The following is a 10,499-nucleotide window of genomic DNA, read 5'->3' as shown; positions in this document are numbered from 1 at the left end:
TGAGGTATTTTGTGATAGTGTTTCCTCATCTAGTTCTTGTTCTTCAAAGTACTTAAATTGTTTAATTTTTTAATGTTAAATTTGTTGGGATTATTATTAGATGACAATTGTAAAGTTGATTGTTTAATTTATGTTAATATTTGAATTATGGATGAAATTATATATAAACTTATTAAAGTTTATTTATTTTAATTGTAAAGTTATTAGAAAATATTTTCTATTATCTTGAGATTGACTATGTTAAAAAGACTTTAATAAAAGTCTAAACTAATATAGATCAAATTAAGATAAGATTCTTTCTATTTTGATTTTGAAATATTAACTTAGATTTTTAATTTGAATTTTTTTGTTTAGCATATATACTTTTAGTTTATCACATGTCCACTCATTTCCTATTTCAGAGATAATAAAGAATAATTATTCAAAATAAATATTAACAAAATTTATATGATTAAAATAAATTTTTTATTAAAATATTTTTTAAGATAATTGAAAAATTGTAGATAAAATTTATTTTTAATAAAAGAATGGGAAGTATTTAACTTGAGAAAAGATAAAATTTTAATCATTTATTTATTAATTTTTGAGAAAAATATGGAAAAAAATAAAAGATACTCCCTCTGTTCAAAAATATAAGGCATTTTTTTTAGAATTAGATATTCAAAACTGTAATGCATTTTTAGTCTTTTGAGGTATAATCATTACTTTTTTTTCAAAAGTGCCCAAATTAATAGTGACTTTATATTTATTATAGAATATTTAATAGGGGTAAATATGAAAAAATAAAATTAGTTTGAAAGTAAGTAACTATTTTATTGGAGGTGAGATTTGGATAAAAATGCCTTATATTTTTTAATGAAGGGAGTATATATTTAACGTAAACCAATAATATAATACATACTTATGAATAAATTATATACTTAATTATTTCCATTTACAAAATAAAAATAAAATTTAAAATTTGGTTAAAATGTTTATAATAAAATTATTTAATATTTAAAAACTATTTCATTTTAAGTTCATTTTCCTAACAAAAATAATATTTTCTACAAAAAAAATAATATTTTATTAAAAATATAATATATAAACACACACTCGTAAATTATTTTATCATATCAATAAATGAAAATAAAATATAATATATATGTATATATTTTTAATAATATATTATTTGATATATGTATATAGTTAAATAATATATATTTAATTTTGTATATAATAATTATATGTGCATTTCAATTTAACTAGCAAAAAATGATGACTTCAAGCTTGGGAGGTGGTGGTTATGGGTTTAAATTTTAGCTTGGGCATATTTTATAATGAATATGTGATGTGATACATGGTAGTGACATAGCTTAACTTGACACAAGTTTTTAGACAATGTGACATGACATGACGCACACATGGCGAGGTGATGACGTGACACATGTTGTGGTATGAGGAGGTGCATATGTGCAAGCAATGTGACATAAGGTGTCAATTGACGTGGCATAAAGAGGCTAACGTGACATGAGATGGCTCTTTTTTTTTTTAAAAAATAACTTTTGACAGACTTTTTGTAGCCACTAAAGGTTTTTAGTGGCAACTTTTTACCATCAAAGGGTCGCCACCAAAAGTTTGGTCACTAGTGAATTGTTAAAGCGATAAATATAGTGGCTACCAAAAAGTATACCTTTAATGGTGACAAATGTCACTATCAAAGGTAAACTTTTAGCGATGAAATATTATCACAACTAAAGGTATACTTTTGACAACGACTGTGTTTATTATCGCCAAAAACCACTATCAACGAGTGGTGACCTTTTGGCAACAAAAAATCATCGATAAAACCTTTAGTAGTGACTTTTGAAAACTTAGGGGTGACTTCTTATCGCCGCCAAAAGTCTTTTTTTTTTGTAGTGGTATTGCAATTTGTGTTCTAGTAAAAGATTTATAGCTGTTTAATTAAATATGAGGCTTTAAAATCAAGACTGGATGCATATGTATTTAGCAGAGCTATCCATCTTATAATTGATATAAGATAACCATGTAATAGCTGCGTGTAATTTATGGTTTACATTATAATTTATTTTTGTCAAAAAACTATTTTTATAAAAAATGACATTAAACTCTAACTAATTTAAAATAACTTTTCAAGAGTATTCTTTAAATAAATATGTCATATCAAGTATTGGCTCTGTAAAAGATTATAGCTACTTAAGCGCAAAGTTTTAAATTTTAATCTATGTGAAAGTAAAAAACATTTTTAAAATTTCTTTTAATTGGAATCAACAATGGATCATACTTGAATGAATATAAGCCAAAATATAATATTACTGTATCAAAAGAAAAAATAATTGTAATATATAGTAAACAACATAATTTATTTTTGTTGTATTTTTTAATGAAAGAATTAAATCAAACTGTAACCAATTTAAATTAAGTTAAAAAAAGATCATAAAGTGTCAAAGAATTAGGGGAAGGAAATAATAATAATAATAATAATAATATAATAATAATAATAATAATAATAATAATAATAATAATAATAATAAAGAAATTGACAATAACACGCCTGAATTATATAAATGGCAATATAATCCTTCAAAATATCATCATTCCACTAAAGTCCTTAAAAACTTCTATATTAATAAATTTTAAAGTGAAAATATCATTTTATCCTTATTGAAAATAACAAACCTCAATAACAATTTTTATTTAAATAATAATAATATTTGTTCTGTGAATCGCAAAAGTTAAACAAGAAATTATAAATTATCAAATGTAATTTATATTATTGAAAAACAAGCCCCAATTACAACTTTTGCTTAAAAAATAATAACTTTTATTCTGTAAATCGCAAGAATTGAACAAACAATCTAACAAACTCCAATCACTACTTTTATTTAAAGAATAACAGTTTTTATTTAAAGAATTACAAGAAGTGAATAAAAAATAGCAACTTTGTCATTTTCCCTAATAATAATAATAATAATAATTGTCTTTAATCGGTAGCTTTTGTTGGTGTGAAATGAAATGACTATCTGATTCTAGGCGTGGACAAAAGTCACAATGAGACTAAAAGACGACAAACAATCGGAAAGAAGAATAATACTCATGGAGCAAAAGAAAAAGTATTCCAAATGCAAACTATAATTAGCATGATTAGTGTATAATCTCATATCTAATATTGCAATTTACAGCATTCAATCCTATAATACCTCATTTCCATTTCTCATGAATAGTGCTCTACAGACTGCCGACAAGATCTTGTGGAAGAGGATTTCTCACTGTTGAAAGAGTTTTGTGTCGTGTTAATTATCATATTTAAACGTTTTTCAAATATATGCCAAACACTAAGTGCGATATATCTATATATATATATATATATGAAATATTCAACATTAATATCTATATATGCTAATGGTGGTCCAAAAGAAATCTCTATGCTAATGGGGTTATGTTTTCCGTACCCATTTCTAAGTGAAAATCATGTTCCTGTTTGAGATATTGATTGGTAAATCGTGTTTTTTTTTATACCAGAGAAGAGGGATATATAATATTTACTATGATTGAGAAACTTATACAAATCTTACTGAAATTATTTTACAAAATAATATAAAATTATGAAATTTAAACTAAATGCAGCCTAGCTATCAATAAACAAATATTAGGGTTTTTTTGTGAGTAAAAGAAAAGTGTAAATGCGATATATGTTCACCCACCGAAATAATTGAACAAGTGAATAATATTCTAATATTTTCACTGTAATAATTCACATCCCTATCCCCTTATATGTTTGTGCGTATTTTATCTAATGGTTTTTCCACCCTAAAAATTGTTGTATATAATGACTAAAAATAGCGTTATTATTCTTTTGCAAGATGTGGATATTGTCATATTATAAAAGGCCAAGCCTCTTGATTGAGATTACACACTACTGATCAATGTTAAAATGCATATCGAGTATTTTCTCATAAAAAATACTCAAACTCACAATCAAAAGAAACAACGACGACGACGACAACGATAACCATTCCTATGTGCTTATATTTCATTACATATTACTACAGCATGAAAATTAGGATTAACCTATTTGGTTGAACCAGTATCTTGACTGGTTTTAATAGAATACTTTGTTTATAATTAGTTTAATCATGATTTGACAATAATTTTAACCATTAATCATATCTTGGCCAATTCAATGATCGATCCAATTTTAGTACCTTGCGTACAACTGACACAGAAACTCTATAAAATCTTCAGCCCTATTTTCAATCATGCTTCCACTTCCACTTGTTCAATAATTCTCTTTTCTTACCACCTGTAATGATTTGATTTCCTTAAATTATCTGTGCGTGAGAATTCAAATCCCAACAAATATGGTGGGTGTTTATTATTGCTTCTGATATGCAAAATCCTATCCAATCCTAAAAGTTCGTACGTCCATTCAGCAGAATGATTATTAGCATCTAAGACTAGTGGTCCAAATATATGTAAACTGATGAAACAACTAATTAAGAACCAGATATATATATACTTTTCAAACTTTTTCCCTGAAAATATGCATATATATATATATATATATATAATCATTGTCATAAAATTCCAAAACCCTTGTTAAAATCAAAAGAAACGATCATCCCACAGTGGTCACTAGTGGACAAACAATAGGTGGAGAGGAGGAAGAAGAATAGAGGGAACATGAATGTCCATTTGCAGAGGCAACTAACATGATGGATGGTGTAGTGTTATCACAATGCGATACAGAGAAAAGTGTGTGAGAGCATTTTCTCGAGAAAATCCCATGAAACTGACATACCCAGTAAGCTTGGATGTAGGCAACATGACAATTAGGACAAGCACAATTTCGTCCTCTTATTATCCACTATACAACATGCCTTACTTTTTGCCCCTTTCATGTCTCTGCCATTATTTTGTTGGTGGGTCTCTCTTGTATGTGATGAAACTTGACTTTCATAATTTGCAGGCAAAGGCAATCCCATTGTGATTTTGATTTTGATTTCGCTACACGAGAAAATGACCACTTCCATATCCAAATGCTTTGTTGACGTTGGAACAATAAGCATTTCACGTGGTAATTAATGATAATAACTGTTTGATTATTTTATCATATAATACTCAAAAAAGTATCAAATCCAAAATTTTTGGAAGGAATAATGTGTGAAAAGTGTTTTGATATGCTGATTTGTTTTAAATTTTCAAGGAAAATATATCTTAATAATTTTTAAATATTAATGAAATTTAATGGCTGTAATTAAGATATTCCTGGACATAGGCTACTTGCCAAATCCAAATCCATTTCTATAAAATTCAAAGTCTTTAATTTCATTTTGTTATAGATGTTAATCGTTTGTGATTGATTATTAGATTTTTCAAATCACACACGCGCCAGGCCATATTTAAGGTACTTACGAATACTACTACAACACCACCGCTTATACCACTAATGGAGTCAACCATATATAAATCGTTACAATGTAATTACTCATGCTCTATCAATAATTAACTGTTTAAATACCTATATTGTTTGTCGTGAGAACTAATCCTACAACTTGGTTAAATGTTTTTCTCGGTCTCCCGCCTGCCTCTTTTACAATATTAAAACCATTTGCTCATTTTTCTTTATTAGTGCCTTTTTAGTGATCATCTTTACACATATTCAAACAAAACTAATTGATTTTCTACTATTTTCTCCTCTATAAGTATAACATATACAATCATTTTGAATCTTATCTTTTGCCTTAACTTTAATGCCCAGCATAAATTATCATTTAGCATTACTAGTCTCATAGCAGTATAATAAAACTTTCTTGTAAACTTGGTAGGAATTTTATGGTCACAAATGACTCTTAATGGGATATCTATCTCCATTTTAGTAACCCAATTTATATCCTATACATGATATTTCCATCAATTTTATAATCACTTTGTATTTAACCCTCGGCGCATATATATTTCGACTTATTGCTACTTAGATATAAACCATTTGATTCCAATGTCTATATCCACAACACAATGTCTATATCATTTGTAAATAGGATGAGCTTGTACAAAGTCAAAAATTCAAAATTAGATCGAACGTGTAAGAAATTAACGATCCATATAATATAAATCTATCATTTTAGGAAAGTCATTTATATGTCTCACCTTGAGGGATTCTCCCTTGGGTTACCTCTTCTTATATTTACATACATATATAGAAAAAAACATAATGATTGATTATTATATATAGTTTAACTGTGTTTTGTTATTAATCCATGTTTTTTTTTTGTTGCTCTAGATTTCTATTGTTTTTCTCATCTATAATATTAGTCCTTTTATTTTTAAATATACCCAGAAAGAGATGAACAATATTAAGTTATCTAGCATGTTGTATATGTTCCTAACCATGCTTCACAAAATAAATGTTGAGTGTTTGTCAATTACAATGTTTTGTTTCCTATGTCTTGTCGTTTATATATGTTCTCCGATCGGGTCTCCATTTAAAGTTTCTGGGGTCACCTGTAACTCTAAGAATTTCAAATGTGCAACATATTTTTAAAATATTCAATGTTGGCTTTATTATATATAAAGCAGCCAAGGGGCATGATGTGTGTTCCTAGCGACCTTATCGTAAAATGATGAGAAACATCCTTCGTCTTCATATGTAATTCTCTATGATGAAGAAATCTCCTTAATTTCCATCATAAAATTTATTTCTCTCAACTTTCAAGTAGCATTTGGATTGATGGATTTTAATTTGAAATCTTGCATTTCAAATCTCATATTTAAAATTCATATATTTAATATCCTTTATTAAGGTAATTTAAAAAATTTTCAAATAAATAAGAGAGATGGACTAAGATCGAAACAAAAATGAAAAATTAACAATAACATGTTTATTTTTATTTTTACTCTACAAGAGATGAGAAATTAAAAGATATATACAAAAAATATGGAGGTATTAATAGTGAAAATGTGAATAGAACAAGATGTTTGAAGTAATTAAAATCTAAAAAGACTAAAGTTTTAAGAAAATTTAAAATTATAAAGAAATTATAATTTAAAATGAATTTAAGATTTGAACTAAATCCATATTCATAAATTTTTATATATTTAAATGAGGAAAATTTAAATCAAATTCCCATTTATCCACACACATTACAAAGAACTCATATTTTTGAAATAGGTAGGCTTTACAATAAATGGCATTGCCTTTTAACAAAATGTAGCCTACCTTGTATATCTCAACTAAATTTTGACGGAACATAATGATGGTGATGATAATGATATATATATATTTCCTAGCTTCGTACCTACTTTCTTGTCCTTATTAGGGGGAAAAATAATCAAAAGCGAAAATAACACTCAATTTCCATAATGAGAACCTCAATAATTAGGACTAAGAAAAGTTTTTAAAGTTTTCATTGTATTTGAAACAAAGGGAGTATAGTGTAATAATCATTTTTCCTTTTCCAATTTTGTCTTCTATTGTCACACTATTTTAAAGTTTAACTACCTCAATTTAATGCCCTCAATCTATTAGAGGTGTTATTGGAAACAAATTAAATAATAAGTTTACATTAACATTTGGAATTGGACATATATTTAGAGACAAAATAAAAATATTATAAATTAGAAGAAGTAAATAGATATGGAGGAAGTACTCCCTCCATCTTAATTATAAATATTTTTAGATAAAATTTCACATATCAAGAAATCTCATTAAATATATTTAACATATATTTTCAAAACAAGAATATAAACTTTTAAAAATACTCATCATTTAATATATTGAAAAGAGAAGGGATGGAAATTAATTATAAAGTAGGAAAGGGTGATATTAAAATTGATGTATCTAATAAAACCTTAATTTATTCAAAATGTCATATATTTTGAGACAGAAAAACTCTTTTAAAAATACCCTATAATTTGTGATAAAGGGAGTATTATTTACCTTGATTTTATACAATGAAATGGGAATTTTTTTCTTCTCTTGAATATAAAAGTCTTATATGTTATCTTTGTACAATATTGGAAACAAATTAAATAATAAGTATACATTGAAATTTGGAATAGGACATATATTTAGAAACAAAATAAAAATATTGTAAATTAGTCCTTCATTTTTTTCACTTCAGAAAATCTAAGCAATAAATATTTTTTTCCAAATCAATCCTTAATGTCTAAAAAATCATGTTTAACTTGGCCACGATTTCTTCTGGCCCAAAAAATATATATTCCACAGTTCCTCATAAATTTATTTACTTTTATCTATACATAAATGGCTATTTTTAGAAGATGATGCAATAAACTGTTAAGATTGAGAGAGAAATTTATGAGATATTGAAAGAGACAATTGAGACGTATAGACCAGGGCGAAATCAATATAAGGCTACGTACAACCAAGCCAAGGCCATTGTGGCCTAACGACATTGGTACCCCTCATGTGCTCGATCCCAGGATGGCAAAAAGTGATGGATGTGTCTTCACCTATGGTATAAAGGTGTAAATATAGGTAGGTATGTGGTTATAATAGGCAAGTGTTCCTTTAAAAAAAAAACATATACAAACAACTCCCTTGATTTTTAAAAATTAATTATCAGCTATCTTAATTTTAATTCTCTGCAAATAATCATAACCATCAATTATATACTCATTAAGCTTCATAAATTATATTATGTGTAAAAAAAAGTCCTAAACTTTAAGCTATACCTACGTCCAAATAAGAATGGATACAACTTTTTATCCCAAAAAAAAAAAGTAATGAATAAAACTAATAGTAAGGGGGAGGAGAGTCCACTGCCTCCATCGTTGGCCCATTTCTTCTCTTCTCATGGATGTAGTCCCTCTATTTTTATTTATAAAATATTTTTAATCATATTATATGAGTTAAAAAATAATTAAATTAATTAAGACTACTAATTTTTTTTCAAGAATTACTATTCCTCCATTTTTAGTTATGAGTCTCAAATTTCAGACTCATTTTAACCCTAAAAACAAGTCTCAATTGTTAATTATATGTGTATTTAATGAGTTTTTCTTAAAATACCCTTTTAGAGGATTAAAATCACTAGAAGATGCATCAAGGAGACATTTAATTGAGGGTATATTTGAAAAGAAGAGGCTAGCTAATTTTTACATATATACTCCCTCCATTTTCTTCATAAGCAAAACTATAAAATTTATAGAATATTTATTACTTTTTTTTTCAAATTATTTCTCAGAAAATCAAAGTTTTTGGCTATTGACAGTGTTTACTCGTTATACTATTAGAAAAAAATCGAAGTTTCTTATTTTCAAGAGACAAACTTGTTTCATTAATTACTGTGATAATTGTATTCAAATATTTTAATTTCAGATATAATTATTATGCTTAACTAATTTTCAAATAATGTGAGTTGGTTAAAATTTGCTTACATTTTGATATAGATAAAGTATCACTTATGTTTTAGAGTTTTCTTGTTTCGTGTGTTAAAAAATTGTGACCTATATTTAGGGACCAAGGGAGTATAACATTCCTAAATTACTTTTAATTAAAATTATTAATTTATACCTTGAACTTTATATTGTGTTTCATTGGAGGGGAGTTTTGTTTTTTTTCACTCTACCAGCATTTGAACCTTTGCCAAGTGGATCAATGTCAAGCAACGAACCACAAAGGCAAAAGCCATCCTTTGTAGAGATGTGAAGTTAAAAGCTCTTAATTAATTGTTCTTACTTTTTCATCTTACATACTCTCTTTATTAAAATTTAAATGCTTCACTAAATTTTATAAAGTATCTTACTCCCTTAACTCTTATAGAATATTTCTCATCTTTTAAAATAAATTGATATGAGCATTAACTAACTTGTTTTCAAAATTTATCCTTATTTAAATTTTCAAGAATTTGTTCTTTTTAAATTTAATTTCATGCTTATAAATAGGGATAAACTTGAAAAACTATTTCATTTTTGGATCATCTAATGATTTAACTATATTTCCTTGATTATACTACATTAGTTGGAAATGTTCTATGCATAGGACTAGAGGAAGTATATTAAAAGTCAAACAAAATTTCTAGAAAGTGTCTTACATTAAAATAAGTATCTCTAAATATGTCAACAGCATATAGTTAATATACTTTTTAAATTCAAAACAGAGCAAGTGAATCACAGATTTTTTAAAAAAAATAAGTTGAATATTAACAAATAAAAATAATAGTTAGGAGAAGGTAGATCATAAAGCATACACACTTCTTATCTTACTTTGATTAAAAGCATGTAATATATATATATATATATATATATAAGTCCACTTAGCTAACTTTATCCTTTATATAATGCACAAATAAAACTCACTTAATTAGAAGGACAATAATTATACATGAGAAAAAAAATAAAAATAACAACTGTCTCACTGTAGAAATAGAAAATATTTAATACAGTTAAATGATAAAAATAATAATATAATAAATTTATATACTCCCTTTAGTCCTTATTTAAAACTTTACATGCGATAATTTAGTTAAATTTAG

The sequence above is a fragment of the Prosopis cineraria genome, unplaced genomic scaffold (assembly GCF_029017545.1).
Source record: "Prosopis cineraria cultivar Desert tree isolate PC_DT_omini unplaced genomic scaffold, ASM2901754v1 PC1, whole genome shotgun sequence".
In the NCBI taxonomy this organism is placed as follows: Eukaryota; Viridiplantae; Streptophyta; class Magnoliopsida; order Fabales; family Fabaceae; genus Prosopis; species Prosopis cineraria.
Note: the sequence above shows the minus strand (reverse complement) of the source record.